Source organism: Oncorhynchus clarkii, chromosome 19 (genome assembly GCF_045791955.1).
Source record: "Oncorhynchus clarkii lewisi isolate Uvic-CL-2024 chromosome 19, UVic_Ocla_1.0, whole genome shotgun sequence".
Taxonomy (NCBI): Eukaryota; Metazoa; Chordata; class Actinopteri; order Salmoniformes; family Salmonidae; genus Oncorhynchus; species Oncorhynchus clarkii.
This window is the reverse complement of record NC_092165.1, coordinates 54525293-54549795: the sequence shown is the minus strand read 5'-3', so window position 1 is coordinate 54549795 and position 24503 is coordinate 54525293. Positions and strand designations below refer to the sequence as shown.

The following is a 24503-nucleotide window of genomic DNA, read 5'->3' as shown; positions in this document are numbered from 1 at the left end:
TCATGTTTGGATCTACAGTATATAGGTCCTTCCAGACAAGTCAGTTAAAATTACACATACCCGTGACAATCATATCAGATCCAACCTGCTCGGTCCCAAATCGGATCTCGGGTATCTGGGTACAGGTGGATCTGTGAAACCCTCTAATTGGAATCGTGTAGACAATGTAGGAGTGCCTGTGAACTTAGCCATTCCAAATTGACTTTTTATGATCAAGCGTGAAAGCAAGCAAAGGTGCAGAGTTTGTTCAGTCGCCAAAGTAATAATTCCCCCCCTCCTTTTTTTTACGACCTGAGTTTACACATGATTCATTTTCCACTTGAAGGAAGCATGCAATGAAATGGCATCTGCTGCCTTTGGCTGAACCAACGTGTAATCATTATGGGTGTCCAATAAGTGTAAATATCAGAGTTACTAGCTGGACCTGAGGATTACAGAGTGGCTCAATGACCAGTCTGGAGATTAAATGGAAAATGTGTTAAGTGTCAAGTGTTCCTGTGTTGGTGTATTTCATAGAACTGTAACGGTCTATAGCCCTAAATTATATATGTCTGAAAATACTTAGTCTTCCGGGATAGCAAAGTCAAAGATGTAGAGAATGATGTTCCAGGTTTCTTTAATAAGGACCTTGTTGAAATAGCGCAGATGATTGTGTTTAGTGAAGCACACAGCCCACGTTTATTGTGATAATGAAATAATGGTCTGAGTATCCGGGACAGTGTCTCGTGTTGATGCTACGCAGACCAGATGGACACTGCTGCCTGAGCGCCAGCAAAGGGTACGTACTATAGGAGAGTTCTAGATGCTTCTATGGAGTCTGCTAACACTAGCTTTGCCTTTTTTAGGTGTGTTTATTGGTGTTTTCTCCCCCCAATCCTGCCTTTAAGACCCTGCAATGTGGTAGTGGTCCTCAACCCTTTCCCCCCCAGCCCCGCTTTTATCAGTGGTGGGTGGGTGACGGTCTTGTCTCTGTGATTTCAGCTGGAGTTCAAACCAATTGTCTGCTGTCTGTAGTTTCTTGCAGCACCACTGATCTGATATCAGTAAAGCGTTCCCAGTTCACACTGTTCATGCTGTTCACTCACTCATTAAAGAACGGCCTTTGACCTACTGGAGGAGATCTGTTGTCACTCCAAAGACGTCAGCTAGGGCAAAACCAGGCTATATTTATTCCGTACAGAGCAACATTATATTCCTGTGTAGGGCAGGGTGCCTTTGGCAATGGCAAGACTTATTTAGAATAATTTTTTCTTACTATGCGTTCTTTTACCAAACTAACCTGGTTTCGTGTTATTTTAATGTTAAATTCCATTTCCACTATTACACAATGAACTAGCCTTTGGGCACTGAAACCCTAGCCCACATCCGTAAAATCTTGAGCGTCCATAGAGTCGTGCAAAAGACTTCAGGTATCAGGTATTTGTTCCCTTTCTCCAGGTGCACAGGAGTAATTTGAAGGGGACACAATTAAGCTATGGCTTAATAAATCTATACTGTCACTGTTGTTACGCTGTAAGCATGGGTGGGCGTCTCCAGTAGAGCAGGGCACTGTATGGTAAAGCCCATAGGTAACTTAAGTTCCACTTGGTGTTTGTCTGTGCATGTTCATGTTTGCCTTCTGAACTTAAAGTTGGGGTTGGGTATGCCACAAGCGGACGCGTGTTGGCAGGAAGATGACGGGTACAGTCGAAGTGTCCAAAATGATTGGGTCTTGAGTGGCTTTGCGTTGATCCTTTTTTACCAGTGACTCGTTTTGGCCTCGTTAGTGTCAAAAGGGTGCAAAATGGGCAACTCATTGTTGGATGCTTCGATTGGATCTGGCAATCGGAGAGAAGAGTGGCGTTTCCTTGGTGGTCTTTTCTGTTGGAGCATGTGGCTATGTGATGGCAGCCTTCATGTTATCAATGGGATGTGCCTCAGATCGTCCCTTAGGATACTGTCAGTACGTAATGTCTCAAAGGATATATTCTTCTGTACCCAATTGTAATAGTAAATATTAGGTGATGAGCAGTGGGCTGGCTGGCTCAGCTAAATAAACTCCTAGCATTAGCTGGATGTTGATAAATTTACCTACACCTCTTTCTGAGGGGAAAGATATAAACACACTTGAGATAAAATTCCTGAGCCATGAAATATTTCATTTGTGTGAACTTTGTAGCCTTTGTTTCCAGACCTCAAGACAGTGCACTTGGGAAAGTCTCTCCATGGCTGCCACGTTTGTATTGTGAGTTGAGAACATGTTTCATTATTTATTTGAGACTGAATTGATTTTTATTAATGTATTAAAATAAGTGTTCATTCAGTATTGTTGTTGTTGTCATTATTACAAATATATATATATATTTATTTATTTATATATATATATATATTTTTTTTTACGTTTATTTATCTATATTTAAAAAATCCGATACTAGTTAGTATCAGATTTTTTGGGCCCTCCAGTAATCGGCATTGGCGTTGAAAAATCATAGTCGGTCGACCTGTTAGTGATTCACATTGTATCTAACCGAGTTGTTTCAAACTATGTTTCAGAGATGAGTATCGAATCGTCTTGAAAAGGAAAGATGCACATCCTTACTGCTGGGCCATCCTCCATTTCCTTGTCTCCTTACTGCTGGGCCATCCTCCATTTCCTTGTCTCCTTACTGCTGGGCCATCCTCCATTTCCTTGTCTCCTTACTGCTGGGCCATCCTCCATTTCCTTGTCTCTGAAACGGAGACTGATTTTGTCATTGTTGCTGCAACACCAGAATATTACAATTTTCCTGCTTAGTTGCATGATGACCTGTATTAGTTTGATATTTTTCTGTTTTTCTGCAGAGCCATCATAACATCCTGGTATGCATGATTCTTTGGACTGCGATTGGACCATAGAAAAAAAGTATTTTGTTAACTTCTCTTTCTCCTAGTCACCCCCTAGAGAAAGCCAACATGATCATTATTGTACTCATGCCAAGAATTGTGTTGGTGGCAAAGTGTTAAAAGGCGATAAGTTCTCTCATGTTTAATCAGTTGCCCCTCGCCACTTTGGATCAACATTTGGTTGGCACAAAGAAGCAGCCACTCCATGTTTTGAGTACTTTCTCCCACGGTAATGGACTGACTTGGATGGTTATCATGGACGTCCAGGCCCTGTTGTGACTTTGAACCCAGAAGGGTCCTGTACAGATACAGTAGGCTACACTGTGCCTATACAAAAGGCTTCTCAAGAATGGCCCACGAAATGCAATCCTTTGATTAAAAGAAAAGGAGGTAAGTGCTCAGAAATCATGTAGAGTCACAGCGGTTGAACTGGGACAGAGGGATGGATGGGGAAGTTAACAGGGAGAAAAAAGTTACGAGATTTCTCCTTAATTCCTCAGCTACTGTTCTTTTGTGTGTCCCTTGAATCTTCTGGACAGGCCAATATTTCTCAGCGTGGGCTCCCAACATTCTTATCTACGGCTCCTTCCTCGGCTGTTCTCACATGAGTCCTCCCTCCTCTCCGGCCCGCTGTTCTCACATGAGTCCTCCCTCCTCTCCGGCCCAGTTCCAGGGGTTCATAGGGTCCTCTCCAGCCCAGTTCCAGGGGTTCATAGGGTCCTCTCCAGCCCAGTTCCAGGGGTTCATAGGGTCCTCTCCAGCCCAGTTCCAGGGGTATTTTTGGAAGTTAATGAAAAGATATCTGAAGTGCTTACCCTTAAAAGGGATGTCTGGGTCAGGGTGGAAACTTGTGTTGTGTTTAACATTGTGTGTGGTACCATGTCGTGCGTTAGTGGGCTGGAAAGAGTGGGAGTGGGGGGACACGTTCGGGGAAAAGGGAGAAATATTTGTCATTTTTCAGAATCCATTCCAGTTTGGTTCAAGGTGCATTCTTCATGTGAGGAAGGTGAACATCGGACTCTAATTCGAAGGATATCTTATCTATCCACAGAAAATTCTTAGTACAGGACTGTACATGTCTACATTACATAACCTGTTTTTGAATGATCGTCTCAGATAACTTCATGTACCACACACACTGGTACTTTGCACAATAGGCCTATCTCTGAAGTCAAAAGTATCTCAAAATCCTTTAACTTTTACCCCTTAGTATTCCATTTCAAATCCAGTCAATTCAGAAAAGTAAACCAAATTCCAATTCCACATTTTCCTCATTGAAAAGCATTGAAAAATAATTGGAGTTGAAATTTCATTGTACTTCCTGAATTGAAATGGAGCTGACATGCATTTTACAGCCATTTCTACTCAGACTGTTGTACTACTTTGAGTATTGTCATGGGTCTTTCAACTCCTGTACCATGGTAGTTGAGCTAGACACATTTTCCTAAGCATCTTTTTCTTCACTCGCAGGATTTAAGATGGGCCTCTTATTTTCTGTTGCTTTTTCGGTCGAGATGGTCCTCTGTTTTTAGTTCTCTAGGCCTGTGGTTGGCATATGGCCGGCTGGTCCAGCCTGGCCTCGCCAGCATACCACAAGCTACAGGAGTTCATCCCAAGGGCTCTTGTTGACGTTTGGTCTCCCAGAGCGATAGCTTGCTGCTGTTCTAGGAACTCTTGAGATGAGAAGACGTTGACAGCAAATGTGTGGTTGACAGACTTTGCCAGAGGTGTCTATCGTACTCACACTTCAAAGTGTGTGAGGGGAGGATGGATGATGATGAATAGGGAGAGACATGGGTAAAAAGTGTTATTTTCTCTTCTTGGCAGTTCTTTCTTAACTCGTAACTAGCCTTGCTGCTATGTTTTGTTTTACTTCTTAACCAGAGAGAAAGAGGGAGTGTTGGAGTGCGAAAGAGAGGGTATGGGGGAGGAACCACAGGCTGCTTGTTAAACATGACCTCTAGAAGGATCGGGAGCTGTGATTAGCGTATTTGGTGTCAGTGAGAGGGCATCTAGGCAACAACCTGGAGCACCTAGCAACCAAAGCCACCTCATTTGTTCAGAGTGACAGCCCTGCCCGCTGTAGCCAATTATGCCGTAAGAAATAAAATCTAGTAATTTATTTTTGAGGTAAGCCAACATAAGCACCAGGCATAAGACTACTGTAACTTAACTGTCCTGGGCCAGTATCCACAAAGCATCTCAGCAGGAGTGCTTATCTAGGATCTGTCCATATAATCTTATTAATCTAATAGGTTAAACTGATCCTAGATCAGCACTCCTACTCTGAGACTTTGTGAATACAGGCCCCGATCTTACACTAGGAGTGTGAACATTTCTAAACGGTAAAATATTTGACTGAAATTGGGACGTTAAAGCTTAAGAAAAAATCCCTAACCGAATTGTTTTTATTTTTTTTTTATCACAGTGCAGTTATCACAAAACTACCACTAAAAGGACCTGATCATCATAAAGGGAAAAATGTAAATTCAACAAATACCTAACGCAACAATGCTGTAACGTTAGGAGGAGATATGGATCTTTCATATGATTTGTCACAGATGTAAAGCACTCCACCTCATCGCAGTTAAGTTTGAAAAATTGCGCTGAAAGGCAAGCTGTCAAACTGCCGTTAATAAGTGACAAGTGGCACGCTGTTTATCAGTGCCGTGCCCAACATCCTTAACTAGCTAGCTAAAATTCCACCCCTGTGTTTATCAGTAACACAGGCTACAACAAGCTAAATCAGCTGATTTACATCACTAGTGACCAATATACTTGCACATAATTTGTGCAGGAGTCAGGCCTGGAATTTCGTGATGTTAGGGGTAAGGCCATTTGGTCCCAATCTGGTGAGGTGCCCAATCTGCCAGCGCGCCAAGCCATTAAATAGCCAATTGCAAAAAAACACTAGTTATTCTGTTAAGAAAAACATGTGTATGTAAATGTACATAAATAATTAGCCAACCTTTTTTTATTGTTCTTTTGTTTTTTCCTCTTATGTTTGTTGTGTAGTAAATGTTTGTTTTTTCCTCTTATGTTTGTTGTGTAGTAAATGTTTGTTTTTTCCTCTTATGTTTGTTGTGTAGTAAATGTTTGTTTTTTCCTCTTATGTTTGTTGTGTAGTAAATGTTTGTTTTTATTTTCATAGTTTAATGTTTTTTTTCCTGTGAAGCGTATTGCGCTGCAATCCATGTCTGAAATGTGCTGTATAAATAAAGCTTGATTTGACTTCAGTGTAGGTGATGGCCTGTGTGTATTGGCTACAGTCGGTCATGTCCAGACCGACGCTGAGCTGACAGGAGGGAGGAGACAAACCGCACCACAACATCACCCACCTTGCAATCTGAACGGAGGCGGTCAACATTGTGAAACTATTTTACCATAAACACAATTGTTTAAAATCTGGATGTTTTTATTTATTTATGATGCATGTCTTACCATGTTCCGACCATAGGATTGTTTTCTAAACACTTCCTCATATGCCATTGAAACCAGCATTTCTCTCGTGTTAATTTTGTTTTACAGCAGCCAAAGACACAATCCTAGTCATATTAACAACCCATGCGGTGTGCTTTGGAGAACAGTGTTTGCCCGCTAATTGCAATTTGGAACATTCCTGCTTATAGCCTTACTGCAGTGTGCACATTGCTGTGCTTATAATGTGAAGAAATAGCCTTAATAGTTTATCAACATTTTAAGCTAAACTTTCTGATCTGTTGCATCAGCCTCATTGCTTTTATTAACAGGTGTTTTGATTTACTGTGGTTGTATTAATCTATAGCCCCACAACTGTCCCAGAGTCTGGTTTTGGAAGATTTATTTCTGGCACAGAACGACAAGCTGACCAATAGAATAGGTCAACTTTTGTAAAATTGGGGATAGTAGAGTGACAGGTTAGTGCTTTTGCTGTTCATTACTCATCTTGTCTGATAAAGTAAATGTGGACAGTTCTTCTACCATCTCCAATATGCACCTTGGAATTCAACGTGCGCTGTTGCATCCCCGATGTCTGTCTTCACTAGTTGCCTACTTCGAAGTTGCGATTCCTGTGAAAAGGGCAAGATCACGTGACGGTCACTGGCTAATAAGAATTGCGATATCTGAGAGAGCCATGTGAGTGAGAGGTGCTTTGGAGCAGGGCGATTTGGCAGCCTGGAGTAGGGAATTATAATTATTATATTCGGGCATGGTTTTTTGTTGTTGTGGGAATTACATCCACACTCTAGGGGGCATCGACTGCCATGGCAATTTGAGGCCTGGCAGATGTAGAATAAAAAAATAAAATAAAGTTTTTACAGATTTCTCAGTCTATTTCTGCCCCAGTGCCTTTGTTTCATAGAGCGAGTCAGGTCAGGGGCGCGGAGACCATGTTTCATAGAGCGAGTCAAGTACAAGACGGGGGCGCGGCAGACCATGTTTCATAGAGCGAATCAAGTCGGGCGCGGGAGACCATGTTTCATAGAGCGAGTCATGTACGAGACGGGCGCGGGAGACCATGTTTCATAGAGCGAGTCATGTACGAGACGGGGGCGCGGGAGACCATGTTTCATAGAGCGAGTCATGTACGAGACGGGGGCGCGGGAGACCATGTTTCATAGAGCGAGTCATGTACGAGACGGGGGCGCGGGAGACCATGTTTCATAGACCGAGTCATGTACGAGACGGGGGCGCTGGAGACCATGTTTCATAGAGCGAGTCATGTACGAGGCGGGGGCGCGGGAGACCATGTTTCATAGAGCGAGTCAAGTCAGGGGGGGGGGAGACCATGTTTCATAGAGCGAGTCAAGTCAGGGGCGCGGGAGACCATGTTTCATAGAGGGAGTCAAGTACAAGACGGGGGCGCGGGAGACCATGTTTCATAGATCGAGTCAAGTCAGGGGCGCAGGAGACCATGTTTCATAGAGCGAGTCAAGTCAGGGGCGCAGGAGACCATGTTTCATAGAGCGAGTCAAGTCAGGGGTGCAGGAGACCATGTTTCATAGAGCGAGTCAAGTCAGGGGCGCGGGAGACCATGTTTCATAGAGCGAGTCAAGTCAGGGGCGCGGAGACCATGTTTCATAGAGCGAGTCATGTACAAGACGGGGGCGCGGGAGACCATGTTTCATAGAGCGAGTCAAGTACAAGACGGGGGCGCGGGAGACCATGTTTCATAGAGCGAGTCATGTACAAGACGGGGGCGCGGGAGACCATGTTTCATAGAGCGAGTCAAGTCAGGGGCGCGGGAGTCCATGTTTCATAGAGCGAGTCAAGTCAGGGGCGCGGGAGACCATGTTTCATAGAGCGAGTCAAGTACAAGACGGGGGCGCGGGAGACCATGTTTCATGAAGCGAGTCATGTACAAGACGGGGGCGAGGGAGACCATGTTTCATAGAGCGAGTCAAGTCAGGGGCGCGGAGACCATGTTTCATAGAGCGAGTCATGTACAAGACGGGGGCGCGGGAGACCATGTTTCATAGAGCGAGTCAAGTACAAGACGGGGGCGCGGGAGACCATGTTTCATAGAGCGAGGCATGTATGAGACGGGCGCGGGAGACCATGTTTCATAGAGCGAGTCAAGTCAGGGGCGAGGAAGACCATGTTTCATAGAGCGAGTCAAGTCAGGGGCGAGGAAGACCATGTTTTATAGAGCGAGTCATGTACAAGACGGGGGCGCGGGAGACCATGTTTCATAGAGCGAGTCAAGTCAGGGGCGCGGGAGACCATGTTTCATAGAGCGAGTCATGTACAAGACGGGGGAGCGGGAGACCATGTTTCATAGAGCGAGTCAAGTCAGGGGCGAGGAAGACCATGTTTTATAGAGCGAGTCATGTACAAGACGGGGGCGCGGGAGACCATGTTTCATAGAGCGAGTCAAGTCAGGGGCGCGGGAGACCATGTTTCATAGAGCGAGTCATGTACAAGACGGGGGCGCGGGAGACCATGTTTCATAGAGCGAGTCATGTACAAGTTGGGGGCGCGGGAGACCATGTTTCATAGAGCGAGTCATGTACAAGACTGGGGCGCGGGAGACCATGTTTCATAGAGAGTCATGTATGAGACGGAGGCGCGGGAGACCCTGTTTCATAGAGCGAGTCATGTACAAGACGGGGGCGAGGGAGACCATGTTTCATAGAGAGTCATGTACAAGACGGGGGCGAGGGAGACCATGTTCCATAGAGCGAGTCATGTATGAGACGGGGGCGCGGGAGACCATGTTTCATAGAGCGAGTCATGTACAAGACGGGGGCGCGGGAGACCATGTTTCATAGAGCGAGTCATGTACAAGACGGGGGCGCGGGAGACCATGTTTCATAGAGCGAGTCATGTACGAGACGGGGGCGCGGGAGTCCATGTTTCATAGAGCGAGTCATGTACAAGACGGGGGCGCGGCAGACCATGTACTTGACTCGCTCTATGAAACATGGTCTCCCGCGCCCCCGTCTTGTACATGACTCGCTCTATGAAACAAGACGGGGGCGCAGGAGACCGTGCTGGCGAATAGATTTTGAATTTTGGAATATTGATAAACTGCAGTTGGGACGTCAAGTGTGCATCGTCTCAATGCTAATTTTAGCCAAAACACTTGCAAACTAGAGTGATCACTATCGAACACAACAACAAGTGGCCACTCGATAAAGGACTTTAGGAGCCAGTTGTTCAGCAATGAGATTCAGCCTATTAACAAGCATTTCGCTACACTCGCATTAACATCTGCTAACCATGTGTATGTGACAAATAAAATTTGATTTTGATTTGATTTGATTTTATTACTGTGGAAGATAGAACTTAATTCTCCCCTTAGTGGTCATACGCAGTAGGACCATACTCTGCATTGTGATTTTTAAAGGAAAACTGTTTTTATTTTTTTTAATGGTTTTTAAACAGCACGGAAAATTGTCAATTTTTCATATCCCTGTCTTACAGCCACTCTCCCTCTGGCCCTCTCTGTTTTCAGCCCGAAGGGAGAGGGGGAGGGAGAGACCTGCTGGACTACATGTGAATGAGTCCTCACTGAGTGATGTCACTCGGACCCTGAGATAACACTCTTGGCCTCTGTTTAGCCTTGATATCCATGAGTGGGGGCGTTGGAGTTTAATGACCCGTTGGCTCACATTGCTGTGGCAACCACCAGGCATGTTTTAAACATCCCGCTCTGGCCCCCTCTCTCGGTGTCTGACGGTTGACTATAACGCATGCGTGTGAAAGAGAGGGCGCGCTCCTGGATGGCTGTTAGCCTTTCTGAATGACAGATAGTTCGCCTCCTCTCTGGTCTGCCCCCGCAGATAGAGGGAGAGAACAAGAGGAAAGGGAGGGAGAATGGGGGCGAGGAGGAGGGTGAGAAAGAGAGAGGGATGACGGACACCTGTATCAACATCTCTGCTGATTAAAAATACACCTTGTGTATTCTGCTATTCTAACTCTCCACTGTAAGTTGAGTCCCCGACTGAGTTCCTAAAAATACTTTCAATTTTTTTTTTTAATGACCTGGACCTTGGTGTTCTCATGTGTAGTTATGGCCCTGCAGGCAGGTACTGTGGTCTGTGTGCTGGTTGCCTGGAAGTGATTGTGGGGCAGTAAGTAACAACACTGAGAAAGCACAATTCCATGGTAACAGAGTGATGCTGAGACAAAGCATACAACTTTATGCACAAGGACTACTTTTAACAATTTCCACTGAAAAAGGAAGGAAGTGTTTTTTTTAAACAATCCCCTTAACATTCCTATGGTCGAAACACTGTAAGACATGCCTCATAAATAAATAAAAACAACCAGATTTTAAACAATTGCGTTTATGGTTAAAACATTTTACAAAAACACATTTACTTGAACAGAGCATATGCAATGTTTGGTAACAGAATGATGGCACCAACAGCACCAAACTTTACGTCTGCACTTGTTCATCAAGTAGATGTGTTTTTGTAGAATCTTTGGTGGAAATGTACCTTTGCAATCATCGGTATTTGTTTGATATATACAGTACCAGTCAGAGGTTTGGACACACACACTCATTCAAGGATTTTCCTTTACTTTTACTATTTTCTTCATTGTAGAATAATAGTGAAGACATCAAAACTATGAAATAACACATGAAATCATGTAGTAACCAAAAAAACTGTTGAAAAACATTCCAGGTGAAACTGGATGAGAGAATAACATGAGTGTGCAAAGCTGTCATCAAAGCAAAGTAGGCTACTTTGAAGAATATCAAATATTAAATATATTTTGATTGTTTTGATGTCTTCACTATTATTCTACAATGTAGAACATAGTAAAAATATAGAAAAACCTTTGAATGAGTAGGTGTCCAAACGTTTGACTGTTGCTGAGACTGATTTTTTCACTTTAAAAATGTACAGTATCACTCCATTACCATGGAATTGCCCGCAGCACCTTCAATGATTGAATAGGATCTTCACTCTTTCTTCCTGTCATTTGTAATACTCCCACTCCAAAACCACACATTTTTATTCTAGTCTGGATGTGAATAGTCTAAAACTAGCTTTGAGTGATTGCGTCAATTATGTTTACTGTTGCCTCTGGCCGTGCTTCTGTAATTCTATGTGGATAATTACTATGGGCCTGTATTTCTGTCGATCTCCCTTCTGCACTGTACTGTAGAGCATACATGTGGAACCACTGCTCCCCTCTGCCATCTCTCCCATCTCTCTCTCCTCTCCTGCGTCCTAAGCCTAGGATCTAACAGGCGGCTTTCAAAACAAAATTCCTTCTGGATTATTTTTCTTGTGATCAGAAAATATACATGTTCTCTGGGTGATGAATGTTTAGACGCTAGGCTTCCCTTTCCTCCCCCCTCTAGAGTCTACTCTATTTTCTTCTGATGCAACCAAAAAAGTGACTACTATTTTACTTTCCATAATCATAGGTGCTAACATGTCTGGATGGAAGCTTTCGTCAGTGTTATTTTTCTGCCCGATCCATCGCAAACTCCATCAGCTCTTTGAAAAGGGGCAGTGCGCGAGTGGGTTGGGTGTCTCTCTCTCGCGCCCCCCCCCCCGCCCCCAGCCAGCCGGTTGCTTTTGGAACTCCTCATGCTAGTAGTCTCGTGACGCAAAATAGCTGTAAAAATAGAAATGTTTGAAGAATTTTGAAGCCTCGTTTCAAGTCGCTAGGTCCCGTCTGACTGCTGTATCCAGGCCCTGGGGGGATAGAAATAGGGCCGTCCTCACTGTTTGATCCGTTCTCTCTAACCTCTCTGGTTGGAGTGCCGTGTTGTCTTTGGCCTGGTCTAGCGAAGGAGTCTGCTGAGGAGACACACACACGGCCCATGTGTGAGGCATCATCGTCCTGCCATCTGGAAGGCCCTCATGCAGCCTCATTTCTACCCGTCCTTCCCTTATTTTTCCATGCCCATCGGTAGGTCACTCACCCACATCACGGCACATATGCTGTTTTATGGTTCCATGTTAAGCTTCCAATGTCCCACTTAACCCAGAGTTAAGTGTGACATCTCTGTTTATAGGGCTGGTTGCCTGGATACAGATTAAGCATTTATCCTGGACTAAAAAGGACATTTAACTGGAGAATCCCATCGAGTTGCCAGCGCGATTGTGTGCTTTCTTAAGTCGTCTTGCTAGTAGGTTTGAAATGCTTACCAATCACCGTTTTCCCTGCATAGTAGGCAACTTTCAACCTGTCACAAGGTGATTTACTCTGTCGTTATGTAAGCATTTCGTTACCTGTATATCATGTCCCGTACGACTAATAAAACTTGGAACCTTTTATTGGACCTGCATACAGCCATAATAGGATAAGTAAGGCACTTCCTTGTCTGGCGTTCCTGCCCCTCACTCCCTCCCTGCCTGCCTCGGTAACATGGGCCTTCCTTTGTCCTGAGTAATAAGGCTACAGGAAGACCTGGCTTCCGCGGCATCTCGCTCCACAGGAATCCTTAACACTCCTAGACCTGACTAGCTCATTTGTGTTCTGGAATACTCTGCATTTTTTATTTTATTTTTAGGATCCAACATTCTGGCCTTTTAATTATTTTCTTCTCGTGTGTCTGGATTTATTTGTCTAGCTAAGCTGGCCCTCCTCCACTTTGCTGTGAACTGAACAATGCCCTGTCATGGTTCTATACGTTGGGTTCAGTTACTTGATTGAGCCACAGTTTGCTCTTTTCTCATTTTCTGACTGGCATGCAGCTTCACTCAGCATCCTCGGGTCCTTCCCTCCCCACTGACAGACATCAGCCATTTTACTGTGTTGGTGCTCTTGATGACTTTGATTAACATGACTCTAAGTGCCAGATGTGAGTTTTCCCCTCCCTGGTCAAACAAGGGCACAACAGTGACTGTGGTGGTGCCAAGGGCCAAGAAAATCCTTCGCCCACCCACTTGGACCGACCAACTCATTGTAATTCTCCCTTTTTCACAATCTCCCTTCATTTCCCTTTCTCCTTCCCTCATGCTGGTCTGAGGATGGGTGTGGATAGGTGGGCCCCAGCGTCGGCCATGAAGAATGCAGTTAAAGTCCTGTTTTATCTGCTCTCCCTCCGAGCTGGAGGTCTAAGAAGCATCTGGCCCCTCCGACATGCCAAACACAAAAGACCTGACTGGGCAGCAGACCTTATAAGGAAGCAATACGAATCAATTCAAGTCCAAGAAATACCTTTTTTTTTACCCAAGTGAGTCACCTTATTGTGTGGGTTGGCCTGGGGAATGTTCTGTAGCTATTTTAAAATGACGAGGAGCAGCAATAGTAGGAAGCTAGTATTACTGCTTTTTGTGATAACAATTGTCAAGTAACTGTACATCGTTTTGCTGCTTTTACTCCCTTCCATTCTGGGGTGTACAGTGTAGAACGAAAGCCATTTGAAAAAGGGGGGAAAAAAGACTTCTAGGTATACTTCAGGATTTTGGCAATGAGATCCATACTGGACGCAGATATAACAAATGGTACCCACGAGTTCATCTGACTCTGGGGAAGTAGATAAAATCCTGAAGTATCCTTTAAAGATGTCCTCCTGCTATTTTTGAGCTTTTACTTTTGAAAAGCAATATCCCAAGTATAAAAACAGTATTCAAAAAAAAAAATAATACACACACTAAAGGGTAAAAAGCATATGTTTTGAGGAACTGCAAACTTCAAGGAGTGGGTCTAATGGGAATCCGTGATGTCCCCCCCCCCCCCCTTGCTTCAGGAAGAATAGAGGAACAATGAAGAACAAAAGAGGAAAGCCTCCCCACTTGTGCTTTGTCATGACTGACTTTTAAAAAAAAAATGTAAAGCGGGTGTTAAATGAGGTGAAAAGGAGACTGGAGTGCCACGTTAAGGTTGCTTTTCATCTTGGGATAAAATATAATGCATCAAATCAGTTTATTGGTCGCATACACAGATTTGCAGATGTTGTTGCGGGTGCAGCGAAATGCTTGTTTTTCTAGCTATAGCAGTGCAGTAACACCTAGCAATTACACACAAAATCCTAAATTAAAGAAAATAAATGTGGCAACAAATCCAATGAACAACCTACTGTAACAGTAATCCAAAAACAATCTTATACGTATCTGCACCTGATGAATTTACACAAGATAGCTCACTAATATATCATTCCAAGTCTATGTTAAATCTCGTGTATAAATATGCTATGTGTATTTAACGGTAACTAAAATGCAATGTACAGTAGTAGAAATATTAGAATGGGCCATGTAGTATACAGGGCATTCAGAAAGGTTTCAGACCACTTCAATTATTTTCACATTTTGTTACATTTAAAACCATATTCTAAAATGTATTAAATTGCCCTCCCCCCCTCATCAATCTACATGCAATACCCCATAATGAGAAAGGGAAAAACAGTTTTTTAAAGACATGTATTTAAAATAAAAACGGATCACATTTACATAAGAGTCTTTACTCAGTACCTTTTGCAGCACCTTTTGGCTGCGATTACAGCCTTGAGTCTTCTTGGGTATGATGCTACAAGCTTGACACACCTGTATTTGGGGAGTTTCTCCCGTTCTTCTCTACAGATCCTCTCAGGCTCTGTCAAGTTGGATGGGGAGCGTCTCTGCACAACTATTTTCAGGTCTCTCCAGAGATGTTCAATCGGGTTCAAGTCCGGGCTCTGGCTGGTTTGCCACAACAAATACATTTGTTTTCATCTATTCCGTTTCAGCCAACCAAGACTACAGCAGCCAATGAGAGCCATGTTCTATCCCATGCTTCCCACACCTGTTGTTGGCGGTTCTCCCAAGTGATGTTTGCGAGTAGCTTCGTTCATTAGCGAGGGGGAAATGAACTGAGTTGAAGGAAATGAAGTCCCAGAAATGCAAGAACAATTACTGCCAAAGCAAGATGGTGTGTCTGTTGTTTGAGCTTATGTTGGTTTTAAACTTAGTGATATCGAGCAGAGTGAGGCGGTGTACTAAAACTATAACCACCACTTGCAGTAACACAAGCAACTTATTCTACCATTTGAAACACAGACATGTGAATACAGGATGATGAATGCATGGCGAATAAAAATGTGGCCAAAAAGTGTCATGACGAGCAAAGCCCATGCAACAATCCATTACGGAATCGTTTGCACACAAAACTCCCTACGCAAAACACTCACCGACGGAATTAAATAACATGGCCCTAAATTCAAGTTTTATTTATTTCACCTTTATTTAACCAGGTAGGCAAGTTGAGAACAAGTTCTCATTTACAATTGCGACCTGGCCAAGATAAAGCAAAAGCAGTTTGACACGTACAACAACACAGAGTTACACATGGAATAAAACAAACAATCAATAATACAGTAGAAAAATGAGTCTATATACAATGTGAGCAAATGAGGTGAGATTAGTTGAACAAAGTAGGTTCCAAATATGCTCCCCTTTTCACCACACTGTCTGTGTAAAGGGACCATTTCAGGTCATCAGTGATTTGCATGCTGAGAAACTTTTCACCCTCTCCACTGGGGCCCCATTGATGTGGATATGGGCATGCTGTCTCCTGTAGTCCACGATCGGCTCTTTCATTTTGTTGACGTTGAGTGAGAGGTTATTTTGTTGGGACCACTCCTCCAAGGCACTCACCACCTCCCTGTAGACTGTCTTCGTTGTTGGTAATTAGGCCTACCACTGTTGTCAGCAAACTTGATGATTAAGTTGGAGACGTGCGTGGCACCACAGTCATGGGTGAACAAGGAGTATAGGAGGGGACTGAGCACGCACCCTTGTGGGTCCCCCATGTTGAGATCAGAGTTGGGGAGGTGTTGCTTACCTTCCTCTTGGGGTCATCCCATCAGGAAGTCCTGGACCCATTTGCCCAGCGAGATGTTCAGGCCCTGAGCTTAGTGATGAGCCTGGAGGGCACTATGGTGTTGAAGGCTGAGCTGTAGTCAATGAACATCATTCTTTAATAGGTATTTCTCTTGTCCAGGTGGGATTGTGCAATGGTGATTGCGTCGTCCGTGGATCTGTTGGGGCTGTATGAAAATTGTAGTGGGTGTCGGGTAAGGTGGTAATATGGTCCTTAATTAGCCTCTCAAAGCACTTCATGGTTACAAAAGTGAATGATATTGGGCGATAGTCATTTAGTTCAGTAACCTTCGCTTTCTTGGGTACAGGAACGATGGTAGACACCTCGATGCAAGTGGGGACAACTGACTGGGATAGTGGGAGATTTTAATATGTCCTCAAACACTCCAGCCAGCTGGTCTGCGCATGCTCTGAGGACACTGCTTGGGATGCTGTCTGGCCTGGCAGCCAGAAGGTGTTTATATTGTCTGTCTGTCTGTCTGTCTGGAAGTGAGGCGTCAATTTCCGAGAAATGGCTCGCTTTCCCTTTGTATTCTGTCTACAGTCCCTACAAGTTGTTCAGGTTTTGAGCGAAATAAAGGATCTTGCGGGCTCCTTCTGGCGGGGCGTATGGCTGCTCTATCAACACGGTACAACATTCCTGTGCACCATCCCTATCTGATGGAATGTGAATACGAGTGGGTGGTATGCACTTAAGGTTTGTTGTCTGAAATTGAAAAATCTATTTGGTGTTCTATTCTTTTCTTTGTTGTTTTCCGCTTTCCTCCAATCCCCCCCCCCCCCCCCCCCCCCCCTCCACCCTTCCCGGTTTCGTACCTCTCTGGGCATCCTGTTCAGCATGTTTAATTTGGGCATTCCTTTCCTTTGCTCTTAGACAAAACAATCCAAGAACTCTCAGAGCGAACCACAGCCCCCTCCTTATCCACTTCCCTGCTAATCACTCACAGGAAATGGGCTCCCATGCAAACTAGCTCCAGCGCAGAAAGTATTTTAATGCCCTGAAATGTTGCGGTAAGGAAATTGAACATGAGCTCTCCCCCCGCTCACTTTCTTTCTCCCTTGCCCTCTCTGTCGTTACATAGCTGTCTGGCTTTCAATCTTTTCTTTATATACATTCCCCCCCCCCATATTGTTTTGACTGATCTAGCCTTTTTCTTCATCTATTTCTTTCATAATTGTAGCTCAAACCTCTTCTTCACAGGTTCAATCCTCTGGCTTTCTGATATCCTGTATCCTATCACTGTTACCATCACTCCATGCCAGAGGGCATCCATAACATTCCCCGACTGGCATGTAGAACATCTGTCATGGGCTGATTTTACTTTGGACTCCAGAGATCTGCCCTTTATCCAGAAAGATTTGATCACATGATATCAACAAATATGTCTCCTGGTTTAAGCTAAAACTGTACAGTGTCAGATGACCGATGAACTAGGAGTGGTCATTTTATAATGGCCACCCACAAACTACATGAGGTGTATTCGTTGTTACGTGTAAATTCTTTGATATGTGATTTGCTGCTCTGTACTCGGGAACACAGTACGACGAGATTAGAAACCAGCTCGCTGTGCCAGCTTGCTCTGAAGGAGGTAGGGGTAGCAGGGTTTGCACGTTTGGTAGTTATTGGTACCAGCCGTGACAATATTTGGGTCAAATCTCTACCCAAAGGACTCACGCCAGGTGGGTCAGAGGGTTTGGCTGGTTTGATGTGCACCCGGAAATGTGTGTGTGTGGGAAAGACTAGGTGCTTAGAAATATACACACCGGTAGAGGGCTTTATCAGCCTGGATTTGACTTGTGTCAGAGGCCAAGTGTTAAGTTCTTCATGGCGGCTCAATGTTGTTTATTAAAGGTCCCAAACTGGGGTGGTTCTAGCTCTGTACATCGTGCTGCTAGCTCTGTACATCGTGCTGCTAGCTCTGTACATCGTGCTGCTAGCTCTGTACATCGTGCTGCTAGCTCTGTACACTGTGCTGTACTTTGCCCCCTTGTGTAATCATAGAAAGGGAACATTTTTTAAGAAATGTGGTGAACTTTCTGAAGCTGTCTTTCCGCTAGTGGTCGTAGTTTAAATTGTAAACAGCATGATAATAGTCCCTGCTATTCAACTGACCTAGAGGATCCATGTCTATGAGTGTAAAGGTAGCAAGGCCTGTTGAGTCAACGTTGAGACAACGCTGTGTGGTCATTTGTGTGTTTTGCTGGGCTCCTTGTGACAAACTGACCTGATGCATTACCTTACAGTTAAACAGAATGTCCAGTGTGCATGCCATTATTCAGCAGATCTGTTTGTTGATTCAATGACTACTGTGTGACAGCTCGTGAATGTACCATGATCTGCCCAATACTAAGGGCTTATCCTTGAATTAGCAACATCCTTGTAGCGAAGGGTGTACTGGAATAGTCCCACTGTAGGCACGGTGGGGGTATACATTAAATAAGTATGTCTGCAGTTACCAGTGTACTGTAGCGGGGAGGGGGGGTCCTCCTGTTATTTCAGTCTCTCTTTCATCTGTCTGTGATAACTTGTGTTACTTCAATCTTTCCTCTCTTCTCACTGACATCTTCCTTTTCTACGTCACTAAAGGGATGTTTCCCCCTCTTCCCCACTAAAGGGATGTTTCCCCCTCTTCCCCACTAAAGGGATGTTTCCCCCTCTTCCCCACTAAAGGGATGTTTGCCCCTCTTCCCCACTAAAGGGATGTTTGCCCCTCTTCCCCACTAAAGGGATGTTTGCCCCTCTTCCCCACTAAAGGGATGTTTGCCCCTCTTCCCCACTAAAGGGATGTTTGCCCCTCTTCCCCACTAAAGGGATGTTTGCCCCTCTTCCCCACTAAAGGGATGTTTGCCCCTCTTCCCCGCTAAAGGGATGTTTGCCCCTCTTCCCCACTAAAGGGATGTTTGCCCCTCTTCCCCACTAAAGGGATGTTTGCCCCTCTTCCCCACTAAAGGGATGTTTGCCCCTCTTCCCCACTAAAGGGATGTTTGCCCCTCTTCCCCACTAAAGGGATGTTTGCCCCTCTTCCCCACTAAAGGGATGTTTGCCCCTCTTCCCCACTAAAGGGATGTTTGCCCCTCTTCCCCACTAAAGGGATGTTTGCCCCTCTTCCCCACTAAAGGGATGTTTGCCCCTCTTCCCCACTAAAGGGATGTTTGCCCCTCTTCCCCACTAAAGGGATGTTTGCCCCTCTTCCCCACTAAAGGGATGCCCCCCCCCCCCCTCTTCCCCACTAGAAAATCCATACCAGATATATAGTCTTAACGGTGGATTCTTTGTGCTTAATGAAACACATGGAATGCTACTGCACAAAACCGGTTCATGTGTCAGAAGAAAGAAACAAAATATCTCCTGGTCTTCTGTGGCAACCCATGTTTGAGAGGAGAAGTAGTGCTCGACGTAGGGCCAGAATGGAATGAATGGAGCACTGTTGTTGGACCAGGCCAGCCAAAAACGATTGTCTGGTCATGCATGAGACAATTGCTGAGCAACGAAATGTGGTACATATCTGACCGACTTCTCAGTCCTCAGACCACCTCTAGTCAATGGCTGCATTTGCACAGACAGCACAATGCTGATAATTACCTGTGTAAACACAGGTAAGATGCCTTCATATGAGCGGTTATTTTTACAGTGATCCCATTGTCAGTTGACTACCAAGCACAACAATGGTGAAAGGATGCTATGAATCATTACCATGGTAGAATGTGAGAAACTCATATTATGGTTTGCCCTGTGTGTGTTCTCCCTCAGGTTATAGGGCTTGTGGATAGAGCTCCATGGTGAAAACCACCTGGAGACAGAGGCCTTGTTTACCAGCTTCTTAGCACCCAAATAAGCAGCAGGTAAATTGTCTGTGTCAAGACTGTACACTTAAGATTACAGTATCTACATCCTAGTTCCTGTATTTGTTCAGTGTGTGTGTGTGTTTGTCAAGACTGTCTTTCCTTACCGGATCTACATCAGTAGAGTTTGTATTTTTGTGTGCCCAAATGTTTGTGTATTGGCACTCCTGTGCCCATATGTGTGCGGCAAATTTGTTTTTTCGTCCAGCTGCTCAGTTGGAAGAGTTGGAAGAGGAAACGCAGTGTGAATTTGGTAGGAAGGTTCCGGATTCCTAGACCGGTTCTTACCTCTGAACCCTTTGTAAGCCTGTTTCCTGGCGGGCCTGGGCAGTGTTGCACTAAAGCCGGCGTTGTGCTTCCTTCCCTATACCCTTAGGTCAGCGAGGAGTGGCACACACACACACACAGTGCTGGGTTTCCAGGTTAAATACACACAGCCCAAAGACCACTCAGAACCCACAAGGCCTGAAAACTGTTGCAACATTTATCCAAACCTTTTCTCATAACGTTATCGAGTTAATTAAGAAGCGAAATTCGGTTTTCTATCAATTTATTGCGAGCCCTTTTGCCCTTGTACATAACTCTAGATAAATCAGACAGGAGGGTTTGTGATGGAAGTTGGACAGAGGATCTCAATCTCTATGCAAGAAACACTTGGACAAACTTTAAAAAAAACTACTGTTCGGAGGCTATTTTGTGCCAATTTTGCCGTTATGTGACAGATGTTAAGACTACAAAGTACAAACTGCTATAAATGGCCTATTTGCGAGATTGACTTTTAATAGACTACTAAATCTGGGTTTATGATTGTAATTAAACGTTGCCATGGTTTGCTTAGCTAGATGCAGGTAGCCTATGTATATTATTTTATTTGTTTATTTAAAAAATACAACTGCTAATGCTATCTATGTTTTTTCTGAAAAATAGTGGCCTGTCTAATTTCAGATAGCTTACAGTAGCCTAGGCAAGATGTAGTAGGTAAGCTGAATGATTAGGCAGCTTGCTTAGTTCAAATTGGTAGACTAATTTATCGAGGTAAGAAGTGCTTGTGTTTCCCAATAGCCTGCTGGAATAGGCTACTGAGGATGGATGTAATTTCAGTCACTGAACTATATATTAATTATATGTACAGTACCATTTTTCAAGGCTTTTTCTTAATTTGTTTTACTGTTTTCTACATTTTAGAATAATAGTGACGACATCAAAGCTAGGAAATAACACATGGAATCATGTAGTAACAAAAAAGTGTTAAACAAATCAAAATATATTTTAAATGTGAGATTCTTCAAAATAGCCACCATTTGCCTTGATTACAGCTTTTCACACTCTTGGCACTCTCTCAACCAGATTCATGATGTAGTCACCTGGAATGCAGTTCAATTAACAGGTGTTCCTTGTTAAAAGTTAATTTGTGGAATTTCTTTCCTCTTTAATGCTTTTGAGCCAATCAGTGGTGACAAGGTAGGGGTGGTACACAGAAGATGGCCCTATTTGGTAAAAGACCAAGTCCATATTATGGCAAGAACAGCTCAAATAAGCAAAAAGAAATGACAGTCCCTTACTTTAAGACATGAAGGACAGTCAATATGGAAAATTTCAAGACCTTTGTAAGTTTCTTCAAGGGCAGTTACAAAAACCATCAAGGGCTATGATGTAACTGGCTCTCATGAGGACCACCACAGGAAAGGAAGACCCAGAGTTACCTCTGCCTCTGATAAGATCATTAGAGTTACCAGCACCTCATATTGCAGCACAAATAAATGTTTACAGAGTTCAACAGACACATCTCAACATCAACTGTTCACAGGAGACTGCGTGAATCAGACCTTCATGGTCGAATTGCTGCAAAGAAACCACTTCTAAAAAAACACCAATAATAAAAAGACTTGCTTGGGCCAAGCAACACGAGCAAAGAAAATTAGACCGGTGGAAATCAGTCCAAATTTGAGATGTTTGGTTCCAACCGCTGTGTCTTTGTGAGATGCAGAGTAGGTGAACGGATGATCTCTGCATGTGTGGTTCCCACCGTGAAGCATGGAGGAGGAGGTGTGATGGTGTGGGGGTGCTTTGCTGTCTGATTTAATTTAGTATTCAAGGCACACTTAACCAGCATGGCTACTACAGCATTCTGCAGCGATACGCCATCCCATCTGGTTTGTGCTGAGTGGGAGTGTCATTTGTTTTTCAACAGGACAATGACCCAACACACCTCCCGGCTGTGTAAGGGCTATTTGACCAAGAAGGAGAGTGATGGATTGCTGCATCAGATGACCTGGCCTCCTTTGAGGAATCTCCAAACTAAAATATATTTAGATTTGTTAAACTTTTTTTTTGTTGTTGGTTACTACATTATTCCATATGTGTTATTTCATGGTTTTGATGTCTTCACTGTTATTCTACAATGTAGAAAATGGCAACCCTGGTGCAGTGGCACACAGACGCTCACACACGGAGTGCCAGCTCACACGGTTGTCCTCAATAACACCCTCCCAGTAATGTGCTCTCTCTGTAAAACTTACTCAGTACTGGGAAAAGCCACAGAAAATGTGTCACTGACTGTCCAAGTCAAGTCAACTCAGGCTGCGGGCACCGTCTGCTATAGCATGCTAATAACTTTGGATAGTATCTATGAACACTTATCTATGGAGAGTGGTACATTTAAGCAATTTGGCAAGAGGGGGTGTGGTATATGGCCAATATAGCACGGATAAGACTGATAAAAATACCCGTGATTTACGGTCTGATATACCACTGCTGTCAGCATTCAGGCCTCGACCCACCTGGTTTATAAAATCAAGTATCCGAAGGAGACTGTTTAAACCCATAGAGGCTTGATTAATTGGTACTCCCATTCGGTTGTATTCTTTCTTCAGGTGTAAATTAGAACATGGTCAATGTGGGTTGTTGTCATGGTAAAGGAGGTAGACTGTATTGTTGTAAATACTGCATATACAGAAGTTTGAGAAGAGACCATATGAATATGCTATATCATATCTCCCAGTGGTAGTGCCTAGAGCTACTGTATCCATTCCAAACATACAGCTACTGTCACTCTGTGACAGTAATGAGTCAGTCAACAACCCAGACGTATTTATGGGTCTTTCTGTCTCTGTAGACTCAAGTAGCAGGCACATACACTTTAAGATGAATCCTCCACCTTCTCACTCTCTGTATAGTTCCACCCCTGTCCTCCGTTTATCTCCATGGGTTTATTCCTTTGTCTTTTTTAAATACTGCTGCATTATAAGGTAAGAGAAAGGGGAGGGTGAATGAGGCACCAGTCTCTGCTCTGTGACAAAGCTACACCGGGCGGTGTGATGTCTATTCCTCTGACTGCAGGCTGGATGTACCTCCATCCACCACCCAACCTCTTCTGTTTATCCTAAACAACATTACATTACTCCCACTCTGTTTCTCTCTCTCTCTCCTCTTATCACTTCTACTGCCTCGTTTTTTTTCTTCTCTGGCTCACTTTCTCCATTTCTCTCTTTATTTCTCTCCCTCCCCCACTCTGTCTCTAGCTTGTGATGATGATGATGATGATGATGATGATGATAAGTGCTGGAGAGTGCTGCATTGTTCCGCTCTGGCAAAGCCCTACTCATCATTCTGTGGGCTCACTCCCCATCACTTTGTAGCTCTTTCTCTCTCTCATACCCCGTCTCTCTCATACCCCGTCTCTCCTACTTAGTTACTCATCCCTCTGTCAGCCTCTCACACAAGAGACGCAGTGAATCTGAAGCTCCCACAGTGCCGTCTTGCAGCCGCTGTGGGTATCTAATGCCAACACTCTCGCTGCCAGGCTGTGCCAACCGGAGAGGGCTGGCATCCAGACGGACTGACGGGAGGGAGGGAGAGAGGATGCCCGAGGGCATCTGTTCTGGCTGTTGCTGACACACGAGAGCACACTCACAGACATGCATACTTACCGTCTACTTGAGACACACACACACATACACCTTCTCAACAGTTGTACACTGTACTACACTCATATGACATGCCCCACAAATGTTCCATAAGAATTCGATCTGGGCATTGGTCCCAATCGCCATCTCACTGGGCTCCTACTAGCAGGGGTGGGAAATTCCAGTCCCCGGGGGTCTGATTGGTGTCACAGTTTTGCCCCAGCTAACACACCTGACTCCAATAATCACCTAATCATGATCTTCAGTTTAGAATGAAATTTGATTTAATCAGCTGTGTTTTGCTAGGTATGGAGGAAGTGTGCCACCAATCAGGCCCCTGAGGACTGGAGTTGCCCACCCCTGTTCGAGGGTCCTCTCACTGTCCTATTGTATTGTCCCTGGCTCATGTATTGTGCCGTAACCTTGAACTGGTGGAGTGCTGTTGGGCCTTGGTGCCAGTGTGCATACCCTCCCTGTTTTCTCTGACCTTGAAAGTGGATGGTAGTCAATAGAGGAGAGAGCAGAGATCATTCTTGGATATGGAAAACCAATGGACCGGCTCAGTTTAAGGAATGTATTTATTTGACAGGGACAGTGGACATTCATCAACAGCATTTGTCTTCGCATTAAGTCCAGGATACTA

At 44.3% G+C, this 24503-nt stretch overlaps 1 protein-coding gene and 1 pseudogene across 1 annotated transcript in view; one reads left to right on the top strand and one right to left on the bottom strand.

Annotated features, from left to right (window-relative positions):
* The window catches only part of LOC139374527 (platelet-activating factor receptor-like), a 37444-nt pseudogene extending 33835 nt beyond the window's left edge, over positions 1–3609 (bottom strand).
* LOC139375386 (leucine zipper protein 1-like) overlaps positions 1–24503 on the top strand; it is a 63016-nt gene that overhangs the window by 3732 nt on the left and 34781 nt on the right. The gene's annotated exons all lie outside the window — the stretch shown is intronic.